This window comes from Pteropus medius, unplaced genomic scaffold, assembly GCF_902729225.1.
Source record: "Pteropus medius unplaced genomic scaffold, Ma_sr-lr_union100, whole genome shotgun sequence".
NCBI classification, from domain to species: Eukaryota; Metazoa; Chordata; class Mammalia; order Chiroptera; family Pteropodidae; genus Pteropus; species Pteropus medius.
The window spans coordinates 6,490,905-6,499,037 of NW_024348242.1; positions in this window are offsets into that span (position 1 = coordinate 6,490,905).

Below are 8,133 nucleotides of genomic sequence, written 5' to 3' on the forward strand. Positions count from 1 at the left end.
CACCACCCAGGCCTTCAAAGTTAGTTCCCCAGGGGCTTTGGGAATGCCGGGGCTTTGGGACTGCCAGGGCTGTGTCTCAGTTTGTCTTTCTGCAGCTGTGCTGGCTGAAAAGTTACTGCTTGGCTATCGCCCATGGGAACATAACGCTCTAACAATAAGCTTTCTGTACCCCCGCTTGCATTACCGACCTGTGGGTTGACAGGTAGTAAAAAGATGAAAAATAGACTTGCGTGTTCAAACAGGATGAAGAATAGGGGTTTAGGGCTTAAAAACCCTGTACCTTTACATTTCGGGGTTGCTTGATTTGGGGTCTGCGTACCCCTGGCAGACCCAGCTGGCTGAATAAAGAGTGTGTTTCCTATAACTCACTGATTTCTGGTGGTCCGTGTATCTATGGGGGGCTGGCGGCTACAGCATAGTCACAGTGAAATGGGGCCCAGGCCCAGGCCTGAAGCACTGATTGAGCATACCTGAGACATCTGAGTCCATATTTATACTGCCCTCCACGGTGCCACGTGGCCACAGACTTGTCCCCACCGTGGATCTCACCAATTGTGAGCGTCAGAGCAGACAGGTGGAGGAATCCCAGGCTCCAGCAACCTGGGCTCCAAACCCGTGATCATCTCTGGGACAAGCACTCAGGGAGCAGTTTTTCATCAAGATGGCTGAGTTGAGTAGAGAATGGCTTCAGGAAATTCACTACCACATTAGCATTAGATAACTTAATGGTAAAGAGCTGTCAGAGACAAAAACAGACACTAGTTAAAGTGGCAAAGATAGATATTAATGAGCGATATGCTACTGTAACAGGGAAGAAGACCCAATGTGAACTGACCTCAGCTTCCATTTGCACAGAAGGTGTTTTAAACAGAGAATTAGAGCAGGGAGGGTAAATGGCAGGGGCGGGGTCGGTGTGCTGCGCAGGGAATTTCCTGCTAAATTTATAAAAAGCTCGGTGCAGGGCTGGTCTTTGCAAAACCAGTCTGGTTTTGCTAGCTGGCTCTTTCTTATGGAAGTTAGATTCCTAGCCTCCCACAGAGACTGAATGACAAGGGCAGGATCTTCAGGTGTTGGCTGCAACAAACAGTAACTTCTTCTGGGCCGCCTGGTTTTCTCAGGCAGACACTTCCAGGGGGCTGGGTCATTCATTCTAGGCATGCAGCCTTGAGCAGTTACCAACTATGTAGTGTTCGTTCAAGTCTTTTGATGTGGTGGGAGTAGACTAAATAATTTGTGCTGAGAGTCTGCAGTTTTTATAGGCCCAAGTTAAAGCTTAGTTAGGAAGAATGCTTAGAGAAGCCTAGCTAGTTTGGTCAAAGAGAGAATCTTTGCCAGCTACGCTGATGGAGTCACGTGGCCTTGGGTTTGAATCCTGAGTCCACGACAGACTAGCTAGACCATAATGAGAAGAAATTTTCATCTCCTAGAGTTGGTTTTCTCCTTCAAAAAATGGAGAGAATAGCACTTTCCTTTCCAGGATTGTTGGAGGATTAAATGAGATGACTCATGGCTTATAAGAAGCCCGCATGACATGCGAGTTTTTCACATGTGGCTGGAGTCTGCAGGGGGCCTGTGGGGTCTTCACCAGGGCCTAGGACCGGCTGGGACTGGAGAAGATGACGACCTTCTCATACTATAATGTGCAAAGGGATTAACCTGCAGGTACTAGACTTATCGGGGTGATCACTTTGTAAGGTATTTACATGTCTAATCACTATGTTGTACATCTGAAACTAATATAATATTGTACGTCAACCATAATTGGAAAATCAATTAATATAAAAGAATTAACCAGGGGATCTGGTTAAAATGCAGAGTGTGATTCAGCAGGTCTGCCTTGCTAACATGCTCACAAGCAATGCTGCTTATTTGGGGGACTCCACCTGGAGAAGCGAGGGTGAGGAGAATGGCTAGATTCCCTTGCTCCATCGTCCAGGACTTAGGCAGCACCACCTGGATGGCATCATAGTGACTCAGTGTTTAGTACATACCAGGTGCCAAGAACTATACCTATATATATTGTTGTGGCCTGTATAGAATAGACCAAACCAAGTACGCTCTCAAAGGCTGTTTATGAGCCGGCGGCTGTCCTGTACAAAGGAGCAGCCCCAAAATGCCAAGATATAAGGTTTTTAAGCCCTAAATCCCATTCTTCATTCTATCTTAAACACTAGGTCTATTTCTCTCCTATTCATTACCTGTCAACCCACTGGTCAGGTGTGCAAGCGGGGAGTACAGAAGCAGAAAGCTTGTTGTTAGAATGTTATGTTCCTATGGGTGATTGCCTATGTTCCCGTGGGCAATAGGCAGTGTTCCCATGGGCGATGGCCAAACAGTAATTTTCAGCTTATATACATTTGATTATTTTTCATGCCACACAAGCAAGCAGGGTTACACAGGCTAAAATTGGCAGTTAGCGTATGAGCTCATTGTTACAAGTTTCATGATTAGCAGAATGTAGTTAGGGGTTTCAGAAACTAGGCCTAAGGTATAGTCTTCCTTTGTCCAGTTTCAGGTTTTAATTATCCTTTAACCCTTTCACATTTCAGCAGGCTATCACAATATTATGTTGAACCTTTTCATCAATTGGCAGATACTTTTATTCTGCCCATTTTAGAGGTGAGGAGACTGAGGTTCAAAGAGGTTACATGACTTGCCTAAGATCGATGAATTCAAACTTAAATTTGGAGACTGCAGAGTTCTTTCCACTCTGAGACAAGGATTTTTAAGATCTCTAAGGCGCTTCTGAGAGGTGCTGGCTGCCTCACCAGGAAAAGGAGGAGAAGGAAAAAGAAGCCCCACCTAGCCAAGGAGAGCATGTCCGGCCATGAAGGAAGCACGTGGGTTCCTCCTGAGGATTCTGTTTCCAAAGCGGGGTCACCTTGGCAACGCCTCCTCACTGCTTCTGGGGGTGGGGGTGGGGTAGGCTGGTATGGGGGGTGTGGTGTGCCAGCTGTGTGCCACAAGTCTCTATGTGTGTGCAAATAAGGAGGGCGGCCTGGCACAGGGCTGGGCTACATTCTTCCTCCCGCTTCTGAGAGAGACTGTCTTCCTGTGTAAATGTTGCTTTGAGTTACCCACCTAACATCCACTGTTTAGCGGGGGAAAGCCTCCACTTGATAGAGTCAGTGTCCCAGAACAGTACTAAATAAATTACCAAAGAGCTAAAATCTCACCGTTTGGTGACTCTAAAAGACACCTCGATTACCAGCTTTTTTAGTGAACAGGTGGAACTAGATTTTTTCCAACCTGAAAACGCTCAGTCAGGCCCTAACAATGGAATGTTTTCGGACTATTTCAGAGCTAAGAACCCGTATATCTTCTCATAGGAAGCGAAATGACTATTATTTACTCAACTGGCGGCCTCTCCCAGTGATCTCTGTACTGTGGGAGGACAATATTTATTCACTTTTCTCTCCTCAAGGGTTCACATCTCTGCCCTCGCAGTGTCCTAAAAAGAACTATTCTGCTTGCTTAACTTCTTTCCCTGCTCACTCTTCTCCCTTCTCGGGATATTTTGCTTTCATTAGCTCCATTCCTGGCAATAAGTCCATAGACAAGAGCCAGTGGAGAATAAGAGAGCTGAGCCTAGAGAAAAGAGAATTAAAAAAAAAATCAGAAAAATACTTACTTAAGAGCAAGAAAATATAGAAAGAACAGTGGAAGAGAGAAACGGGCCGACATAGACTGTCACGGAGAAATGTAAGTGGACAGTTAAATTGTACTTAATGCTTTGGACAGAGTGAGCCACATGGAGCCACAAGATTAGGACTTTAGCATATCCAGTTGACCTGGGTCTGCATTGTTTACTCGACTTTGAACTGAAAATTGTGTGACAACAGCAAAAGGAGGCTTACAGCGGTTACAGAAATCTTCTCCAGGAGATGAGATTTGGGCTGAATCTTGATAGGTAAGATTTCCTTAAGCAGAGAGGGTAAACTAGGCCTGGGGAAGATGGGCCCCCAAAACTAGGGGACCAGGGGTGAGAGAGCTGCTGGTGGAGGATGGGGAGCACCACAGACAAACAAACCAGAATAAATAAACCTGTGAACCAACGTGTGTGCTGTTCCAAGACGCACAACAGTGCCTACCAACAGTGCATACCAAGCCTGTCGCTGCACGCTGTCTCCACCTTTATAAATGCCCATAAGCTAATGCTCACATTTCTCCTTCTACCCGCCACAACCACATTTACTGCTTCTTCCTGCTTCCCCTTCTTGGTGTACAGCGTCATCTTCCGCTCCTCCTTCATCCTCGCATCACACAGCGCCCTGTCAATTCTACCTCTGAGCTCTCCCTCCCAGCCATCTCTGTTGCTTCTCGCCAGGCTCTCATCACCTCCCATGTCACCTCTCCACTTCCAGCCTGTCTCCTCTTTACAACAGATTTTCCATGCTGTCCCCAGAAGGATCCCTCAAAATCACATGTGCAAACTCATTCCAGGCTTAAAAATCTTTGTTAAAAGATATAATAGTGTGAGAGAATGACTTACAAGAAAGCTATAGTGGTCAAAACAGCGCCATACTGGCATATGAACAGACAGATCCATGAAACCAGATATAGCTCAGAAATACTCAACTATCTAAGTAGTATACAAAAAAAATGGCCTTTCAAAGTGGTGGGGAAAAATGGATTATTGACTAATTGAGGTTAAGAATTCTGAGTAACATCTAAAAAAAGAATTGGCTCTCTAAATCTCTCCTTATACCAAAACTAACAAAAGAATCAAATTTTAGAGTGTAAAGATGAGCAATAAAAGTACTAGGAAATAAATAAACATTCAATAAATGATGTTGGGAAAAATGGATAACCACATGCAAAAGAATGAAATCGGACCCCTATCTTCTATCGCTCCTATAATTTAACTCAAAATGAAATAAAGACTTAAACATAATGCCTGAAACCATAAAACTCCTAGAAGAAAACATAGGAAAAACACTCCTTGACATTGGCCTCGGCAACAATTTTTCAGATATGGCACGAAAAGCACAAGCAACAAGCAACAAAAGCAAAAATTAATAAGTGGGACTACACTAAACCAAAAAGCTTTTGCACAGCAAAACAAACAAACGAACAAACAAAAATGAAAGCTACCTATAGAACGGGAAAAAAATATTTTCAAATCATGTATCTGATAAGGTGTTAATATCCAGAATATATAAAGAATTCAATAGTAAAAAAATAAAAAATAAAATAACCTGATTAAAAAATGGGCAGAGAGACTGAGTAGACATTTTTACCAAGAAGACATACAAATGGCCAACAGGTACCTAAAAAGAGGCTCAAAATCACTTATCATCAGGGAAATGCAAATCAAAACTCACTGAGATATCATCTCATACCTGTGAGAATGACTGTCATCCAAAAAAACAAGTGATGACAACTGTTAGCAAAGATGTGGAGAAAAGAGAACCTGTGTGCCCTGCAGGTGGGAATGTAAATTGATGCAGTCGCTCTGGAAAATAACATGGAGGTTCCTCAAAAATTAAAAATAAAACCACTATATGGCCCAGCAATCCCACTTGTGGGTACACATCCAAAGAAAATGAAAACAGGATCTTGAAGAGATAACTGCACTTCCTTGTTCATTGCAACATTATTCACAATAGCCGAGACATGGAAACAACCTAAGTACCCATCAACAGATGAATAGATAAAGAGGGTATAATATATATTTCATTATGTATATATTTACATATACATACAGACATGCAAATACACATAACGGGTTATTATTCAGGCATGAAAAAGAAATTCTGCCATTCGCAACAACATGGATGGACCCTGAGGGCATTATGTTAAGTGAAACAAGACAGACAAAGACAAATACTATACGATCTAGGTTATATGTGGAATTTAAAAAAGCCAAACTCATAGAAACAGAGAGTAGAATGGTGGTTACCGGGGCGGGGGGAGGGGAGCAGGGGAAACCAGTAGATATGGTAGAAATTTCCAGTTATAAGATGAATAAATTCTGGAGATCTAATGTATGGCATGGTGACTATAGTTAACAATACTGTATTACACACTTGAAAGTTGCTAAGAGAGTAGATCTTAAATGTTCTCACCACAAAAAAGAAATGGTGATAATGTGACGTGGTGGGGGTGTGAGCGAGTGCTGTGGTGGTAATCGGTTTGCATTATATAACTGTATCAAATTGACATGTTGTAGACCTTAAACGAACACAATGTTATATGTCAATTATATCTCAATGAAGTTAAAAAGAAAGTACTAGAAAAAATATGAGAAAATTTTTAAATATCTCAGAGTAGAAAAGACTTTCTAGGCATGATGTAGAAGCCAGAGGCATAAAAGAAAGCATCGTCCAAAAAAACCCCACAAAAACAAATGAAAAAAAACCCTGTAAAACAAAAACAAAAGGCATAAACTAAGTATAAAGATAAATGAGAATTGGCAGAAAGTATTTTCACTACATTTAGAGGACCAAATATTAATTGCCTTGATATATATATAAAGCACCTATAAATCAATTTTAAAGAAACCAACGACCAGTGTAATAGAAAAACAAACTAGGGACAGGAACGGTTGGCTCGTAGCAGAGGAAGAATATTCACTTCATACAGGCAAAGGGGCTCAAGCTCACTCCTGAGAAGTACAAATTAATGTGACAGTGAAATGCTATTTTTTATCTATTTGATTAGCAAAGCTAAAAAAATCTGATAAATTGTTTTGGTGAGGGTGTGAGGAAACAGACATGACAGGGGCTGGGGGATAAATTAATCAAACTTCTATGAAGAGTAATATAGCAACATCTATATTTAAATTGTAAATATCCTTTGACTTAGCAGTTCCATTTCTATGAATTTCTCAGGTGAGTCAAGGATATATATTTCAGCATTGTTCGTAATGGCAAAAGGCTGGAAACAACCTCATTGTCCGTCCATAGGAAATTCATTAAATAAAACTGGTATAGGCACCCAATGGAATTCTATGGAGCTGATGAAGTGAATGGGGACACGTTCCCTGTGTGCTGTTACAGAACCATCTCCTCCACATACTAGGTGAAAAAAGCAGTGGTCTGAAGTGGCTGTTGGTTTCAGACCGCAGATCAGCACCTTTGCCCGGTACTTCATAGTTGGGCATTGGTCAATCTATTGGGCCTCAGCTCCAGAAACTGAGTCTCAAACAGCCACTCAGACACTCGCTGCCTAGATGTGCCCCTTTCCTCTGCGCCTCTGCTGTCAAAACGGGCATCTTTGCACAGCTTGACTCATCCCGCCAGGCTTCTTCGCCTCCTGCTTGGGCTTTCGCTGATAGCTATCTCAGTTGAAATGCACACCTTGGACCCGGTACCAGTACCCCTTCCTAGCCAACGTCCTCTCATTCCTCCCTGCATCCTCAGTGCCCAGCCCTGGGATGTCTGTGGAATAAAAGTTTGCAAGATCCTTATTTCCTGCCCTCCTGCAGTCCATTCCGCCACAGAATAAGAAGCCAATAAGTTTAAGATGCAAATCAAGCAAGTCACTCTTATCTCCTAAACGCCTCAGCACGGCCTCCAGGGCCCTACCCGCCCGGCCCCTGACCTCTCACCTCCCCTCCCCTACCCGCCCCGGCCCCTGACCTCACCTCCCAACACTCTTTCCGCACGTTAAGGGGGCTCTGTTCTTTCCATTCCTCTAACACACGCCAGGGGGGGCCCATCTCAAGGCCCTTGCCCCTGGCGTCTCGTCCCCCTGGAATGTTCTCCCCTAGTTCTTTTTAAGACCTTTACAGTTCAGATCCCACATGTCACTTCCTAACCATGGGATCTAAAACCAGTGCCCTCTGCCCCAACCATGTCTTCACCCGATTCATTTCGTTCACAGCCTTCGTCACTATCTGAAATCGTGTTTGGTTTATGGTCGGTCTCTTCCACTAGAGTGTAAGCCCCCGGAAGTCAGGGCCAGGGTCGCTCCGGTTCAGGCCTGTACCCATGAAGGATCCAGCCGGGGCGCGCTGGATTCGCGAGGCCGGGCCATGGCACACACGCGGCGCGCTGGGGGCGCCGCCGGGGGCGTGGAGAAGGCTGCGGCCACGCCCCCCGCCTGCCCATTGGTGGCCGCGCCAAGGGCGGGGAGAGGTCGCGGGTTCGGTGCCCCTAGCCCGCCCGCCACGCAGGACCCGCCACTCGC